General features: G+C 44.4%; 1 protein-coding gene across 4 annotated transcripts in view; it reads right to left on the reverse strand.

Moving 5' to 3' along the window:
* The window catches only part of Wwox (WW domain containing oxidoreductase), a 930576-nt gene that overhangs the window by 521139 nt on the left and 390802 nt on the right, over positions 1-18635 (reverse strand). For 2 of the 4 annotated variants that reach the window (XR_015450909.1, XR_015450905.1), the window contains exon 8: positions 1-18635. This exon is cut by the window's left edge and continues 285123 nt beyond it; it is cut by the window's right edge and continues 99186 nt beyond it. The exons of the other annotated variants lie outside the window; for them this stretch is intronic. The gene's annotated coding sequence lies outside the window, so the exon portion shown is untranslated. 4 annotated transcript variants of the gene reach the window in all.

Consider the following 18635-nt stretch of genomic DNA (forward strand, 5'->3'; position numbering starts at 1 on the left):
ACTGGAAGGGAAGCCATTTTTAAAAAGATTCCTCAAGATTGTGATGATTACAGCTTCCCTTTCAAATGCAGAGTATATTGAAGTCTCTTTTAAAAATTCATACAGGAGAATCACTCTACGCAACTGCAAGAAGGAAACTGTCAGACAATGTTCCCAATTCAATATTATATTGTGTTTCAAGAAAAGATTTCCATATATTCTAGATTAAAAAAGCCTCATAAATAAATGATAATCCAGTGCATGCTCTGAAAAATGAAAAAATAATTTTGTGTTTGCATTTTACTCCACAGAGTAAAATTTAATCTCTCTTTTAATATAGCATGTTTTATATGAAGAGGTAAAAAGATGTAACCTTATGAAAACTGATTTTTTTTTACAGGTTTAAAACTGTCCCTCATTGTATTTATCTGGGCATTTTCTATCTGTGACTATAGAGAGGCATTATACATTGATAACTTCACTATGCTGGGCTGAAAGCAAAGGGAGTTACTGCGATTCGATTTAATGAAACATTTCTTTAGAGTATTAAAAATAATCACGACCCGACAGTGGCTTCAGGAGGGTGCTACTCATTTCACAGGTTATGCTTTCAAAGGCACACCAGGTTTTATAAGAATGCCAAGCACACAGTAGAAGCTTGCTAAATATTTGCCAAGTGCAAGATGTAAGGGGAGTGATGGCAAAACAAATGCCACTTCCAAAGTAAAGCTAAAGCCACAAGATCTTACGATGGGGTAAAATCACACTGTTTGTGCCTTCTTGCCATCTGTGCAGAAACCCTCTTGATTTCCTTCACTTCCTCCTGTAGTGCTAATAAAAAGATATAGATCTAAGATTAACACCACCACGTCCATGCAGCTGCCATTGTAGTCATAGGCTATTAGAGTCTGCTATCCTTAAACAAATATTTCCTAAATGCCTTGTATGAAAAATTATATGGAGACTCTAGTCTTCAATATCTAAGAACTCATACTAGAAAAAACAAAAACAAACAAAAAAGCCAGCACTGTTATGTTTTCTGTCCCTCACCTCCAAATGTGTAACTTGCCGTAGAGATTTCTCATCTCAGCGAACTGGGGATTCAGGGCTGCAAGTGGGATATGTGAAGTCTCCTCAAACTCTTCCTGCTTTTTTTTTTTTTTTTTTGGTACCGGGGATCAAACTCAGGACCTGCGAATGCGAGGCAGGTGCTGGAACCACTGAGCTAAATCCCCAGCCCCAAACTCTTCCTGCTTTAACTGGAAGGTTGAGATGGCAGACCTTCTGGCCATGAGCTTTCATGGAGACTTTCATGGGCTTTTCCTGCTTCCACGGAAGAAGCAATTACAGACAGCTTGAGGTGAGTCTTCAGGGACATTAACTGGCAGCAAGGAAGAGAGAAGACACTTCAGTTTGGTAGATAGACTTCAAGGCGGCTCCAGTTATTCCTGCCTCCTGATATTCACAGCATTGTGTAGCCCTTCCCCTTGAATGTGAGCAGGACTTCCAAGTTTCTAAGGTGATGGGGTGTCACTCTAGACAAAACTGTTTGGTTGTTAGACTTGGTCTACAGACTCTGCTGGCTGGATAGAGTAAGGTGCTGTGCTGGTTAACTCCACGTGGTAAAGAGCAATGGATAGCTTTAGGAGCTGAGGGTTAAGGGCTGCCTCCCATAGACAGTCAAGAGTCAGCAAGAAGCCAGGGTCTTCAACCCAAGAACTCCAGTCAACGGAGTTGGCTAATCTGAGTGGTTTTGGAAATAGACTCTTCTCCAGTCCAGCTATCAGATCAGAACACGGTGTGGCCATTATTTGAGTGTGACTTTGCGAGACACCCAGCAGAAGACCCAGCCACGGCACACCCAGGTTCCTGAGCCAAAGAGCTGGGAAATAATGCATGGGTGTTGCATTAAGCTGCAAGCTTTGTGTTCATTTCTGTAGCAAGAATGGTAAATGCTACACAAGTGAAGGACTTGGGTTGTATACAAGTGGAGGCCAAGCATGCACAGACAGCATGTGGAGGACAGGCGACAGGGAACCCTGATGAAAGCTGTGGGGTCCTGGTTCACTCCTGCATCCCTGCCAACTTGTCTGGGGTGAACCACAGTTACACTCAAGAAAATGTACAAAGAGGATGCGCAAATTACAGTAGTGAGGCACAGCGTATAGGAGAAAAGGAAAGAGAAGCTGAGTAGTGTGACCTGGTTGTGGGGGACACAGGGAGCCCCCGAATGCATTTGAGCAGAGAAATGGCTATGCCTGTGTTCTAGCAAGAAGTTACATCTTACAAAGAGGATGGATCTGAACATGGAGAAGCTTGACTCACGGGTGGCAAGACCACACTCCCATGTCCTCCTCAGGCAAGGTCTCACAGCAGGCCAAGGCTAAGAAGAAAAAACAAAACCCAAGCATCTGACACTGAATTCTATTTCAAGGTAGTAAAGCATTAAAAAAACCCCAAAACTTTTGATCTTGGAAGCAGTTCTTTTAACATACTCCAACGTAGCCACAGTATGAGAGTCTACATACATCACCGATAACAACAGAGCACACCTAGGCACTTAGCGCTCAGCCTAAGAGGAATTCTCCAGGGCCTACCTTGTGTTCCTCTCCCCAGGACATCTCCCTATTTTCCTCCCCACCACTCACTCAGGATTTGTGCTGTTCCTTCACCTGCTTTTCTTCTTAGCCAATCATACATCTTCGCATCTTCAAACAATACATTTAGTTTTTCCTATAATTTGAACTTTCTATAGATTGAATGATACTGTATATATTTTCCTGTGTGACTGCTTTCTTAATTCCACATAGCGCTTTGAGATTCTTCTGTGGTGATGCGGGTTACAAGAGTCTATTCATTTTCACTGCCATTTAGAATTCCATTCCATGAATATACCACCTGTATATTTTCTGACTTCCCTGTATTAGTGTGGAGGGCTCTTGGGAGGTTTCTAGTTTCTTGCTCTTACAAACACTGTGCAGGACATTCTTAAAATTTTCCTAATCTTGGATAGTTTTTCCTCAGTATGTCCACAGGAATAAAACTGCAATGAGTGTTAACAATCTACTTTGTTAGCGATACCAAAATATTTTTCAAAGTGCCCGTATCAGTTGACACTCTCAACTGTAACATGTAAGATTTCCTGCTTTTCCAAATCCTTGCCAATGCTTATTATTGCCTGACTACGTAATTTGTTTCAAATCTGGCAAATGTCAGTAATTTCTCACAGCTGCCTGCATTGCAATGCCTTCTACCTGGGGCATGTTTGCAATAGTAGCATATTCTGCACAGGACACTCAGAGTTTTAAGACAAGCACCAGCTCTACCTATGGTTCAAGTTGGCAAAATAAGACAGAAGCCAAAGAATAGTTATAAGTGAAATTAATGCATTCAAATAATGGGTATGTTAAAATATAAGGGTTATAATCAATATATATATATATAATTTTATATAAGAGTCACTTATGATTAAATGGTGTAATGGTAGTATGACCTTAGGCAAGTCACTTAATTTTCTAATCCATACCTGGTACCTAAAAAGCTGTGTAGTCAACACATTTACAAGCACCGGAAACACAATGCAAAGGTTACCTACATTACTAAGATTTAGAATCTGTCACTGCCTCTTTCTCTTTCAGTGGCTGTTCAGAAATGTACATTTCTCTTATACCTTGAACATATGGTTCTCCCACACAGACACAAAGAAAGGATCAATATTTCCCTTTATGGATAGACCTCAATTCCAAATTTACAAATCACGGGGCACATGACCAAGCCCTCCAGTTGACACAATCTCTTCAACAATGAGTATGTTCACCTTGACAAGGTGTTCTGCACTCTCTGATCCCGTTGCCCGAAACACTTCTCTGGGGTCCTTACCCAGCCGCCCCTTCGCACCTTTGCAACCTCACCTTTTCCGGAATACATGCCTCCTCCACCCCTGCAGTTCAGTTCAGCACCAGCTTCTGAAAGTGCATCATCACAGGAACCCATTTCACTTAGGCCTTTCCTTGCATTGTGCTGGGACCCTTGCCTGTGCGTGGCAAACTCTGTAGGTAGAGGCACCTGGAGTGTCTCTGGGATCATCTACGTGTCCTCAGCACCTTGAACAATACTTGGCTCCCACCAGACAGTGGGTAAATAAGTAACTGTTGCCTTACTTTGTCTGCCATCACATTTCAGAAGGGACTTTATGGTGAAACTGGAAATTTATAAACTGAGCTTATACATAAATAAAATAGCCAGGCTTCAGGGCCCTAACCCAGCAGCCTATCCCCACCTTCCCTGTATCCTCCAGGGTAATTTGCCGTTTCATTTCTAAGAAGGCAAAGGGGACCACAGACTTTCCTGGTTCTCATCTATTCTCTCTTTCTCTTAAGCATCTAATAAAGAAATTATATGCACATAAATCAACAAAACACTGTATTTTCTTTATTGTTATATCCACATGTAGTTTTATAGAGTTTTAATCGTGCCAATAACCATCCCTCTGCAAGCTCTTAAGGATGGAAACCAGCTCTTATCATATTGGAAATTCAAAGAGGAAGCGCAGACAGCACCACGTGACAAGAGGTACGGTGGATATTTATGCTCCAGGAAGATGATCAGCTAGAAGCAGGAGCTTGTCAATGAGGTCACACTGCATTTTGAATATGGTTTATTACCAGCTCCCAAAGATATGCCTTCCCTTTGGTCAATAAGAAAAGGATAAAAGGTTCAAGATAAAGAAGAAGCACTTTATAAATGAAAATGTTCACTAATGAAATTAGTATCGTTATTGCAGGAAGTGCTAATTTTCCTGCTCACTGAGAGTTTAATAAAAATGTTATGTCTACTCTATAACTGTGATTAATCAGTGTGGTATTGAGAAATGCAGTGATTCTTTTTCAACAAGGCAATTTTCAAAATTTGAAAAGGTGTAAATTTCATGCAAATTGCTTCATAATCATATATGTACAAAACGGAGCTGACAAAATTGTGGTGAGGAAAGGAATCATTAACATTCAATATTTTTTCCTTTTTCCCAACTGCTCCTTAAAAGATTTGTTACAAAATAGAAGATATGACCATCTGAAAAAGTGGACGAGTGCCTGTCAAAAACTCAAAAATGATGTCGAACTTGAACAATGATGTGAAATAGAAAGTTTTATAAAAGACAGTGCTGCTGTAAAACAATGAAAATGCACTTGCTGATTTTAATCACAATACAGAGGGATGAGCAGGCACATTGCTAGGTCTGACACTTCTTGGTGGGAAAGAATACACGGCGTTTCTGTTCAGATAATTCCTTTTTAAAGTCCATGCCTCTGGCAACTTTAAAGAATGTTCTGCAAACCTGAGCATTGGCCTATTCTGTAACTCCTGACTCAAGCTAATGTGCAACCCTCCTGGGCCCCGCCAGCCTCGGAGGCAGACTCCTGGTGCCCTATCTCACTGTGCATGGTGTCGGCTATGAGCACAATCAGAGCAAGTCTAAAGGAGGTTATTCATCTGCTTCTGTGGCTAAGGAGAAGAGGCTAGTAAAACCTCAAGGGTAAGTATGGCAGCACTAGGGTTCTTAGATGCTTCTACCCATGGCCCTTCAAACCTTAAGACACTAGCAGAAAAGAAACCAAAGAACACTGCAGATACTGGTATTAACACTGGACCATCTAAATAACAGCAAGTTGTTTCTGGCCTCCAAGAAGTGGGGTGCTCTTATTTTTTTTCTTTATTTTTTAATATATAACTTAGCAACGGTTAGCAATTTCTGGATGATAACTCAAAGTGATTCTAAATGGCCTAACTATTCCCATGGTTTCTTGCACTGGGCAGATTTTTCTCCTCATGCAGGCCTTAGGAGGGACAATGGGAAGACAAGCAGGAACATTTTCCTACTTTCCTCATGTTCACCCCTACCTCATACATTTTCTAAAATGATGGCCCTACTTGAGGCAGTTATTATTCACAGTTGAGGTTCTTCAGAAGCATTTTGCAGAGGATGATTTTTCGGTTACAGTGGCATATTTTAGAGCCATCTGGTCAAAGGCACTAATGCACACTTTTGAATTCCACACGGGATTTCTACAATGGCATCCCCCTGCCCTAAGTGTCTCTCGCAGGCACAGTGTATAAATAAGACAAAGACTCCTGCCGCCTTCAATCACCGAGTAGTGAGCAGCGGCTGGAGATTTAACATGGCAACACATTTTCCGTTATACGCTAAGATTAATAAACCTCGCCGAGCCCTGGACAAGCCACTGGAAAACAAGGGCAGTAGGGTGCTCGTTTCAGTTCCATTAGACACGGGATGAGCTGCAGGATTGCCACACTCTGTCACTCCAGCCTGGTAATGGGCCTCACAGAGACCACAGTGGCTGGAGGCTCTGCCCAAGTGGTGGTTCAGGTACAGGAAACTTTCCTCCTTTGCTTTGCTCTGAGACACAAAGGCAGCGTGCGGCCGGTGCCAGCTTCCCCAGATGATCAGGGCAGCCAGCTATACTCCTTTGACCTAGACTTGCAGCAAAGGGCATCCTTTGGGATGGTGGGGACCTTTTAGGACAGAACGAGCCCTGTTCTTGGCAGTGGAAGAGGAAAGGCACTGGTGGCCACCACAGCCTTCTGAGACTATCCGGAGACAACAGGGACTCAAATTAGGCATCGGCCAATCATACTCTGCACCCAGGAGAGACTTGGGATAATCACTGGGCCACTCGGAGCCTCAGTTTCTTCATCTGACAATGGAGATGATGAGTGTACTTAGCTCCTAGTGTAGGATAAACAAATAATGCAGAGCTTTAGCCTAGTGCCTGACACAGTAAATGTCACTTTCTGCTCTTGACAGCTCTGGTATTGCTACTATTTTCATTGCCAACCTGATTGCTAGCAATACCGCTGCCACTACTACTACTGGTCACAGAGATGTAAGGCCTTTGATCTTCAATTCCCTCAACTGTAAACGGATGACAGCCATACCCTCCCCTGATTGATGAATAAGATAATGCACAGAAAGCAATCAGCATGTTCCTGGTGCTCTATCAGTGCTCAATTAATCGCACATCTTCACCTTCCTGGCAGGAAGTCTAGGAGGAGGAAGTAAAATCCACCTTGGTGCCACTAAAGCCCTTCAGTCTGCTGTACCTGCCATTGGAGCCACATCCCTGCTGGAGAGGCCAAGGGGCCTGTTTGGTCCTGGGAGGTAGGATGCTCTCTTTCTGCTGCTCCTGAGCACGTCCCTCTGCTGCATTTCATGGGTGAAAAAAGAGCTGTGGCACTGGATGTCAAACTGCTCCACAGAACCAACCATCCTCTGACGTGGATATCGTATGCCTGACACTGTACAGAGGAGGCCAGGAAGTTCACAGAAGAGGAGCCACAAGCCCAAGACAGCACAGCTGGCTTTTCCCACAACTGGGAAAGCCACAGGGCGCTCTCCAGATTCTGACAGCAAGCCTTCCTTCCCCACTCCACTGGGACTGGGCAGAGATGTGAATGAGAAGCTGTTACAAAGTGAGTATTGGCGCACAGCCCCACATTCATTAGTTACACCTCTCTGTGATAATATGTGGAGGCAGGGCCCTTGGGAGGTGGTTAGATTTAGATGAGGTCATGCGAGGGGGAGCCCTCACGACAGAATTAGTGTCCTTATAAAAAGAGACCAGAACCCATCCTCTCTCTGCTATCGGAGGAGACAGCACAATGTCCATCTGGGGACCAGAAGCAGAGACCGCGCCAAATGTGGAAGCTGCCCACACCTTACTCATGGACTTTGCAGCCTCCCAATTTGGAGTTTAGGTAGAGCGGCCCCAGTGGACAGGACAACAGCCAATGTATACGTGTCTGCTGAAGGAATGCTGGGAGGGTGAAGATGTGATGGTCTACCCACAGGCTGGTTCTGAACCCAGGCCCACGATGGCTTGCTGAGCAAGGCTCCAATCACCCAATGACATTACTTCCCCCCCAAACACACCCGACAAGGCATGTATTTTTTATGTCTGCAAATAGCTGGTAGGATGATACTGTCGCCCAGAATGAGGGGCTGTGGTAAGAGCACCATGACTCCCAGCAGAGGTGTCCACAGCCTAACCCCCAGCCCCGGTGGCCTTGATCAACCTCACAGGGCCAAGTGGACTCTGTAGTGGGATTAAGGGGAGGACCCTGAGATGGAGAGAACAGCAGCGTCATCATAGGGTTCCTTAGGAGGAAGAGGACACGGGTCAGATTAGAAGGAAATGGAAGATGGAAGCAGAGCCAGTAAAGGGAATGGAGTGACACTTGGTTGCTGTCTCTCAAGATGGAGGGAGGGGCCACAAGGCAAGGCATGCAGGCATCCTCCAGAAGCTGAGAACGGCAAGGAAATGGACAGTCCTCCTGAGCTTCCAGAAGGAGCTCATGATCCTGACACCCTGAACTCAGAGAAACTGACTGTAATTCATGACTTCCATAAGTGTGAGATAACAGATAGGCACTGTTTCAAGCCACAGAGTTCTTGGCAATGTGCTAAGGCATTAAGAAGAAACAAATACGTGATAGAGCCAGAATTCAAACCTAGAAGCACAGATGTCAAGTCTGGGATCTGGGAATGAATCGCTGAAGAGATGCTGCAGGCCCTGCTGACTTACGGATTGTAAGGAGACCAAAACCCAAGAACCTCTCTGCACCCTTCCCAGAGCTTGAAAAACCTCAGTGTACCTGGTCTTTATTTTTATTTTTCATCTGTCTTGTCAAAAAGCAGGGGAGATTTGAGATGGCATTCCTAAATATACACTGCATATCAAAAGTAAGGAAAAGGCAAAAGAATAAGAAGAAAATGGAGCCAAGAAAAAAAGGAAGAAGCGGGGAGAGGAGAGGGAGAAGAAGAAAAATAGATTAAGGAAAACAGTTGCCAGAGCAGTACCATCAGGTACTATGACTTTGCTGGAGTTGAAGAGAAAGGTGCTCAGAATTTGTTTTTGAACTCCTTAATAGCAAAAAGGGAAGAAGGAAACACTCTCATAAATAAAGTTCAAATGAAAGAGACTAATAGTTTGGGAGAAACATATCTTGTTTCTACATAAGCCTTGGAGGAAGGTCCCCTTTGAGTCCTCTGCATCTTACCACTCTCTCTACTTCTTTCCTTAGACAGGGAAGAGATTTCAAGGATCCTAAACTTTTCAGTACCCCTAAAGCACGTAACTTCCTCCGTGAAAAGTTCATGTGTCATTGGCCAGGGCACCAGTAGGAATTCCTTCACCACTGACTTGTCCCAACACCACCTTGCAGTGGAGAAAAAGGAAAAACTAGGACACATCTCTCATCTTCCTAAGACCTGGCAAAGAGTCTAATTCATGAGAATCGTCCCCATTAATCCTAAACGCAAAAAATATCCCCAACATCAGTGGTGAGAACAACAGCTGCTTATTTTCATTCCATAGTTCTGTGGGTCAGCAATTTGAGCTAGGCTCAGCTGGGCAGGTGGCCACCGTCAGTTCTGTCTCCAGGGCTTGGGTGGCTCTTGCTTGGGGCAATGTGGCAACTCAGTTGCTTGTCTCTCATCACCAAGAAGGTTAGCAAGGTTATTTCACAAACAAAAGTGATGGGGCTCGCATGGAAAGTGGAGGAGTTCACATCAGAAGGGGAAAGGTCTGCACCAGAAGTGGAAGGGTTCACACAAGAAATGGAAAGGTTCCAAGCCTGGAGCACTGGCAAGTGCCATCCCAGAAATGCTTTACAAGCCAGTGATTGTGTCATGTTTGCAAATGTCTCACTGGCCCAAGGGAGTCTCTGGAGGCACACAGACACAAGGGGTGAGTCTTTAGTGAAGATGTACAACTTCACAAGGCAAGGTGTTTCTGCTTATGAGAAAGAGAGGCAAGAATTGGCCATTATAAAAATCTACCAGTAGGACCAGGGATTTAGCTCAGTGGTTCTGGTGCCTGCTGAGCAAGCAGAAGGATCCGAGTTTGATCCCCAGCACAAAAAAAAAAAAAAAAAAAAAAAAAACTACCGGAGATAGGCAAAGACAGGAGGGAATGAGGGAGGAAGTATAAAGGATAAAGATGTGACATGAGTAGGTGCCAATACCTCAGGATGAACATATTCCTTATATATCACAAACATATACTAATGAAAAATTTTAAAAATCTACCTCAGATATTAACTACTGGCACTTGTGGAAATAATATATGTATCAATCAGGACACAATGCGAAATAGTTCTTAATACCAAGAGATTATTAATGAATCAGATCATTGATCCAGTCTTCTGGATAATTTACTGAATTTATTCAACCCCAAGGCAGGTATACAGAAGAGAGATGGACCACTGAAGAGCTTTTGGTTCTCAAAGTCTGCCTTTAAGTTCCCTTTCGATAGGAAAAAAAAGCATGAATGTGTGCATATCCTAAATATAGAATATCTTTAGGCTCTCTTGAGGAGGCTGGTATGGCTCAACTTGGGGCTTTCTGGCTTTCTTTTCTGTCAGTTTTGTTTCTGATCCATCCGATGCTGCCCCGAAACTGCAATTGCTTCCATGATATTCAGAGCATTAAAAGGAAATAAATAAATAAAATAAAAGGAACTTGCAGAAGGGCAGCACTTACCCCATATACAGAAAAATAGAGTGAAAGGAAGTATTGTCAAAGTGTTTTGCAAATGACATTTTCAGCGATATAAATTATGATTTATTTTCCCATGTAATCATCTTGATTGCAGACATCCTTTTGGAGAAATCACACCGCTCGTGGCTAGCTTTTTAAAGCCGCACAAGACAACTTTCAAACCTGATTAGTATGTATGATGGGAAATCAAACACATTATATTTAGCTTGAAGTGCAGAGTGCCATGGGTGCAAAGAAAGAAAGCTAGGGGGAGGAACAAGGGAAGGAAAAGAGGACATCTGTAATCCTTTTCCAAGGGTTCTGGCAGCACATGGCAGGGGAAGCAGTAGAGCTGTTGAGTGTGCTCAAGTTGCGTTTATGCAGTTGACTGACTGTGCATCACCTCGCACAGCTCAAGGATGGGATGTCTGTACCCACGCCAGGCTCCTGTCTCTCTATTACAACAGCGAGGAGCTCAGCACTTGCACCAACATGGTTCCCTGCAGTGAAGATCCTGACTTCTGGCTCATAGGTTTTCACCTCCTTAAAATGAGGCATCGGATGGTTGGCAAGGCCAGGTGGAATCTGGGGCGTTAGCACTGATGGGTTACAAGTGTCTGGCAAAAAGCTGCGCATGTATCAAATCTATGATGCGGTGCATGACAAGTCTGGCAGGACCAACTCAGGACAACAGGGCAAGCACAGAAGGAGCTCCTGAGCTGTGACTTCAGCAAGGACAGAGGGTTACTTGCATGAATCTCACAGGAGTGTCCCCTTAATAGCCACTTTTGATGGCTGGCTTGCCTCCCCAACCTGGCCCACCCTACAGCAGAAGCCCTAGACCCAAGCGGGGGCATATACATTCCTGGGGTGTCCGCACAACTGGCACATGATGGAAACGTTTGTTCACGCACTGCACAGATTTTTGAGATAAAGAAAGTGCATGTGGCATGGCAGCTAGGAGCAACAATCTTAGCCTCTTGATCCCTTTACTCCTTTTCCTGAGCCTGTTAGGGATCCCACCATGGAAAAGCTGAGAAGTTTGTCATGTCTAGACAGCCTGGATCAAATGGAGGCCCTAGCATCCAATCTGGTTCAACAACTCTATTCAAAAGAAGGACAATGGAAGGGACATCTGTGGAGTGTTCACTGTATGCCTGAACATCTATTTCCCACTGCTTAATCACTACAGCAACCCTGAATGTTAGCCCATTCTCCATGGAGACACTGAGGCCCAGAAGAGAGAATGTATTGAATCAGGTCATATCAGAGATCCAACCTTTTCCAGTTCACCTCTATATCTGCCGGTAAATGAAGACCACAATCCCCCTTTTCCCTCTCTCCATTCAGCCTTTTCTCATGAAATCACTTGCTAGAAGCACAGTTGAAGGTCTTTCCACAGTCAGATCTCTAGTTCCATCTAGCGTGCTCCACCTAAAATCCCTTGTTTTAGCACGATACCTTCCTCAAGGACAAGTACCAGCTTTCTTTTATACTAAAGTTTCTGCCTCCGAACAGGTCTAGGCTTTGTTTTCTATTATTAAAAAATAATATAGCGTTGGAGCTATGTGGGTATCAAGTCTATAATGGGATGCAGGATGCATCTGGCAGGATCAGCTCAAAGAAGGCCTGGGTAAAATTCTGCCCTGGTGCCCAAGGCTCCCAGCCCATGGTGTACACACATGGCGGCTGCGAGTTACTCAGTCACCGATGTGCTGTTGGAACTGATGCTGCAGGTGTTAATTAAGTCTCCAAATCCACTGTCCTTAAGAGGAGATTATTCTCATCACATGGTCCCTGGAATCTGGCTCCAATGACTGAATCAAGGAAAACCAGAGAGATGCAAGGCCCAAGGGCACTCAATGCACAAAAAGGATTTAATGCACTAGCATTTCTGTTCCTGCCTTTGCAGATGCAGGCGCCAAGTTCTGAGGACCGTGGGTGGCCTCCAGAAGCCGAGAGAAGCCACCAGCTGAAGGGCAGACAGGAAATGGGGATCCCAGAATTACTAGGAACTGAACCCTGCCAATACCTCCACTGATGAATTTGGCAGTGGGTCTTCCCCAGAGCTTGCAGGAAGGAACTCAAGCCCAGCTAACACCTTGGTTTTACCCTTGTGAGACCCTGAGCTGAGAAAAAAGCCACACTGTGTCCTGACTTCTGGCCTGCAGCACTGCAGCTGACAAACAGGTGCTGATTTGAGCCATTAAATGTGTAGTAATTTGTTATGCAACAACAGAGAACAAATACAGAAAGATACCACAACCTTAGCACCAAAATAAAATGTCTATTTATTTCTCTGGCTTTCATAACCCCTAAGTTTTTAGGGTACAGAATTCTTAACCTAAGAACTCAATCACTAGAGCTGCAATAATTTTTATTTACTAAAGGATTGGTTCCAAAACAATATTTATCACTACTCTTATTCATGATATTAATGATATTACAGCCAGCAAATCCAGACCCACAGGAATTGAAATTATTTTTCTCTGCCATGTCTTACATAAAGACAAAGTAAGAAAGTCTTCAGGTTGAAATGGAGCTCAGAATTTATGTTACAAAACATACCTGTTTCAGTAGGACTGACTTACTCTAAACTACTGTGTGGACAGAAGCCCTACCATCGGTACCTTTCTACAGATTATCATCTGATATAATCTCCTGAACTGCAGAGATGAGGAGGGAAGGGAGAGAATGGTTTTACAAATTTCTTTATATAACCAAAATTACATAAAATAAGATGACAGCTTCCAATGTCACTAATTTTTCTGAAGCAACATGACAGCAAACTCCAGAGACTTTGGCTATTTCAGACAAAATAGAAAAAAATGTAGATTTAGGGGAAAGCTGGGAAACTGGGCTTTCTGCAACAGAGTGTAAGCCAAGTCATAAATTGAGGTAAAGTACAAAGGGAGGGGACAAGGGTGGAAGTTGTGGCTTTGTGCCTGTTCACTTGGGGTCTGCAAGATAAATGGGCTGAGGATTTTCCCTGTCCATTTCTGCTCTACATTCACACGATTAAAGTCATTAGTTAGAAACTCTACCAAGAAGCTACTGTAAAAAGGGGGTTTCCCTTAAGGAGGAGGATTAAAAAGAAGAAAAAGAAAAGAAAATCCATGTGGAATACACAAAAATATATGCACACTAAAAATCAAGCCAGTGGCTATTTGCTAATAGTGCTGCTTCAAAATTGCACGCTGCTTGGAGCCCCTTGCTTCCTGGCTGTATTTAATCAGACAGAGGCTACATTTCCAAGGTGATGCAGAGACTTGTGAGGAAGGGAGAAAATGGGGAGCGGTCATTTCATAAACTCCTTGACCAGATAGTGTCTTCCTTGTACCCCCACACTTGAATGCAATCCACTTGCCCTTCTCCACTAGATCAGTAGCCTCCCCTTCTCTATGTCCATCCCTGGCTCTGGCCTCCCTGCTCTCTTGCCTGGAGTGGACTCAGAGTCTGCCTGCTGATACTTTTGCAACCTTGCAAATCTATCCTGCTAGGCTGAAACCAGAGAGCTCCTAAAATACATACTCAGTACCCTTGTTATGAGATGCTGCAACATAAGCCTTCCCAGCGCTTGCCATTCCCATGAAAAGAGGACCTACAGCCTCCCTAGGACTCCTGAGGCACCTGGGAACTTCTGCCCTACCTGCAGTCTCACCTCGCACTACCAAGACCCCTGTCCCATGCTGGGATCTTGTCAGGATGCCCGGAATATGACCTTGTGCAGAAAGTCCTTATAGTCAGGAATTGGGCTGGATAGTAAACAGACGGCTGCAACACAGCAATAGCTGCACAGGGTATCTGGGAGACTACAGAGCATGGAGGCAACCAAGCTCAGCCAGAAGGCTGTGGAGAAAAGGGACTTAGGGGTCAGGGAAGTCTTCTGGAAGAGCCCAGGACGGCTTGGTGAAGAAGCATCCACAGAGAAGTCCACACACAAAGGTGTGGCTCTCGGAGCACCACCAGATAGGGTTGGGGAGAGGTGACTCGGGCAGAAGTCAGCTCAGTGAATTGGAGGCTGAAATCCAGGAGGCCTAGGAGAGGCCACAGCAGCTGGACACAAGCAGGCAGGCTCATGAGCTAGGATCGCTGCAAACTCCACTGCCCCGGCAGCCTGGGAGATTCCGTTGTGAGTGGAATGGGCCTGCTGGTACTGTGGAGAAACACCGAGCAATGGGCCCAGCTAAACAGGTGCAGCAGCCACTCAGGTCCACCCAATCAGTACCAAAAGGAAACTGCAGGCAAATCATACCAGGCCAGCTTTTGCAAGAGAAATAGAAAATCACAATTTTGATGTAGTGTAAGCCTCCCAATTTTTAAAATGTCAGTGGTAACTTATTTATTTCATTAAGACAGAAAGCCACAGCAAGCCAAACAAAAGACCTTTGCGAGTGATCACTTTGTAACTCCTAGGTGAGGAGCTGGGAATGAGGATGGAGACTCAAAGCATTGGAAATGAGTCTTGTTTCACACCCAGGTATCAGAAGGCAAAAGGGGTAAAAAGAAAGTTAATGCCAGGGTGGAGGCGGCAGCCAGGGCCAAAGCTGCTCCTGGGTGGAAACTCTTCTCCGTAGGTCAGGAAGGAGCCGAGACCTGCAGAATCACAGCCCCAGATCCATTAACTCATTATATCTGCAAATATTCATCAAGGGCCCACTAGGAGCCAGGCACTGTTCCAAATCCCTGCCCTAGAGGAATGTACATCCGTGTCCTCTCTCTTCAGAAAATGAAATACAGGACAGTTTTCATTGTTTCAGCCAAGGCTTCCACAGTCACAAATGCACTCACTTTAGCTTCAGACCCATTGCCTTCTTTGAAATTCATGTCGCTGCAGTTACCCAAATTCTTTTCTTACCATGGACCATAGCTAGTGGGTAGGAACAGTGACCCTCCCAATGCCAATCCGGCCTCTCCTGATTCCCACTGCAACTGTTTCCAGGTACTACCTGCAGATAACTGTGTAATTATACTCCCATGCCAGCACGGCTAAGAGGGAACCCAAGATAAATGAATTACCCCAGATATGGGGACAGAGTGTTCCATCATGGAAGTTCCCTGACTATTACTGGACCTCTGGCCCCACAAGAACTCTGCTCCCCAAAAGCCTCAGTCAGTGATAAAACACCCCTCACCTTCCCTGGATGAGAGCTTGACAGCCAGTGAGCTGTGTGCTGCTAGTGGCCGCCTGCCTCCATTTCTCCTTGTTAGATCTTTGTTCCTTTCTTTCTTTTACAAGGAAAGGGGAAAGTACTCTGTTTATTTCCAAACTCCCTCACATATGATGTGCAATAGGCTGGCATTTGCTGTTAAAGCAGAAAATTATAAGGAGGGCCTAATTGACCCTCCTGTGTCTTTGGAAGAGGCTGTCTACGGTCTCTAATTGACCCTCTAGGCACCTATGGAACAATGAATGAATCTTCAGGAAATAATGGAGGGTGATGATTAATAGCCCGGGTCTGGCTGGACCTCCATCTCTCGCCGTTCTTCTCCTTGTACTTTCCTTCCTCCGCTCCACAATACCGGATTCCCTGGATTCTATAAGCAGCGATCTATTATTATCGCTGAATAATAAATACACTGCAGTAGACAGTTTTACAAAAACAGAGACATCGAGGCATTGCGATTCTGCAGAGACTGTTTAATGTTTATGGGAGCTGGCATTTTCGTTTTTCTCCTTGGCATCTGTCAGAGGAGGACTACTCCAGCAATGGTGGGCAGAGCCCAAAGAGGCATCTTGGAGTCCTCAGTAAAACAACTGCAAATGTGGAGTGCTTTGGGACTGTGACTTTGTTTCAAGTCCCCTTACAACAATAATACTGATGACAAGAGTAAATGGCATTCCTTAGCAGGAAGTACGTAACGGACCCTCTTGGACGTTACCTCCATGAAAATATGCAGAAGTCCTGAGATAGAGACAATGCTACTGTCACCATTATTCGGATGGATAAAATGAGGTGCAAAGAGAATAAATGGTTTGCCCAAGCTTACAAGATCCAAAGCTCCTGGTTTTAGGTGCCACACACTGCTACCTTCCTACTATTCAACAAAAATTGTCTAAAAGGAAGAGTATAAGAGAAAAAGTTCGGAATAAAAAGGCATTCTGAGTAAGAATTAGAGAATATTCTTCCTTTCTTGTAAATTACCTGAAAAAAGCTTTCTTAACTCAAACAATGTTACAAGAGTGCATTTAAATTTAGAAATACACAGATTAGAGGGATTTTTTAACCAACTCATAACATTAACTGTACATATAATTTTTTTTAAAGCAAGTAAGGAAGAAAGAGGGGAAGAAAGGATCCTTCTTTGCTCTCCTTTGCTCCTGCAGACTTCTCTACTTTCCTCAGGACCCCGAGTGGCAAGAGAGCCAGCAGTCGTCTGCCAGGCACTGCTGTTTTCTCTGAGCCCCTTTTCTTCTATGTCAGTGCTTTGTGGGAGAGCAGGCTGCCTATGCTGCAAAATTAGTGCCTGGGTAAGACTTACAATTTCTGCAAAAGGGCTAAACAGACTCCTATACTAGGGACCACCTCTGTCATCAGCGAGCCCGGGCCACTGCTCAGAGCCAGGGGCTGTGGAGGGCAGGGAGCTTCTAGGAGCCAAGTACTGCCAGTGTGACTCAAAAATACAGCAAGGGGAGGGGCCAGGGATTTAGCTCAGTGGTTTCACTGCCTGCTGTGCAAGCACAAGGACCCGTGTTCGATCCCCGGTACCAAAAAAAAAAAAAAAAAAAAAATATAGCAAGGGGGAGCTGAATAACCAACCTTATGTCCCGAACTGAGGGCTGTCTGTGGTCACCTCCACAGTCGCTTCCAACACTGGGACTGTAGAACGGTATTGTCTTGAGGGTGCTTTGTCCAAAGAGAGATGGGGGGGCACATATGTGTACATACTGCACAATACAGGTGTATATCATGTCTTATTACCTATATCTACTTCTATGCATGTATATATCTAGCACTTCTTTTCTCTAGCCCTCAGCCAGAGCTGCTTGCAAACCGTGGCTTTACCACACAGATCTTAAGGGGTGAATAGCGAGGACCACAGCAGAGCTGCTGTACCTTCACTTTGCAGCAGGTCTACATGCAGAGGACCACAGGGCCTCCTTGTCTCCACCTCCACTGTTACTGCCTTAGGTCAGGATGACTCCACACTTTGCTGCATTTAAGCCACAGGATGCTATTGCTCGTGGGGTGCCACATGGTTTGGCCTGTTGCCCCTGCCAACTCATACTGTACTCCAAGTATTTGTTTGAAAATCAGATCTGTTGCCTCCCTGCAAAAAAAGCCAGTCAGATGACCTCAGGAAAGACTTCCAACTCCTTAGAAGGCCATCAAAGGAGAAGGTTGGAACAAGAGAAGTTGGGAGAATAAATCCCTTCGGCTTAGCTTAGAGACCAAAGTCTAGAAAGGTAGAGCAGAATAACATAGAGGCCTGGATGCATATGACAAGTCATCTTTCCATAGGCAGGCATCTCTGGTCTGCTGGCCTTGCCACACCTAAGTAATAAAACCTATTAAAACAGTAAGTAAAGAAGGCAAAAAGAAAAAAGGAAAAATAAATGAAGAAGAAGTAAAGACTGGGTGAATGAATGAATGAATGATAACTTACTTAAAACTTGCTTTTTTAATGGGAGAGAAACAACTAACAGGGAGGCAGAAGTCCTTTCCTGCCCGGGCTGTAGATATGCACATCAACAACACACGTGGTACAGGGGAAGCAGCTATTTCTAATGGGGAAACCTGACCTTCCGTCTAGTACTCCATGTGCCATGGACTCCCAGGCCCTCCTTGATGCCTCTCTGATCATCCCTACTTTACACAGGAAGCCAGCAGAGAAGTCAACTTCCTTCTGTAACTGACAGTAAACATCCAACATGGATCTCAATTACAAAATTATATCAACTATAAATAGAGTCATACTCTTCCCTTTTAAAAAAACCATGGATGGTTTTATTCATTAAAATTCAGACATTACGGAAGGTGCAGATGTGCCTTCTCCTCTCCTGGATTCCAAATAAAACACTCATAGGGAAGCAGATGGTTTTGTATAAATCAGATGACAGCATATAGGACAAGATGGCTTCATCAGAATGGTATTACCA

Source organism: Heterocephalus glaber, unplaced genomic scaffold (genome assembly GCF_053883595.1).
Source record: "Heterocephalus glaber isolate CG9 unplaced genomic scaffold, H.glaber_assembly_v1.0 deba00000071, whole genome shotgun sequence".
Taxonomy (NCBI): Eukaryota; Metazoa; Chordata; class Mammalia; order Rodentia; family Bathyergidae; genus Heterocephalus; species Heterocephalus glaber.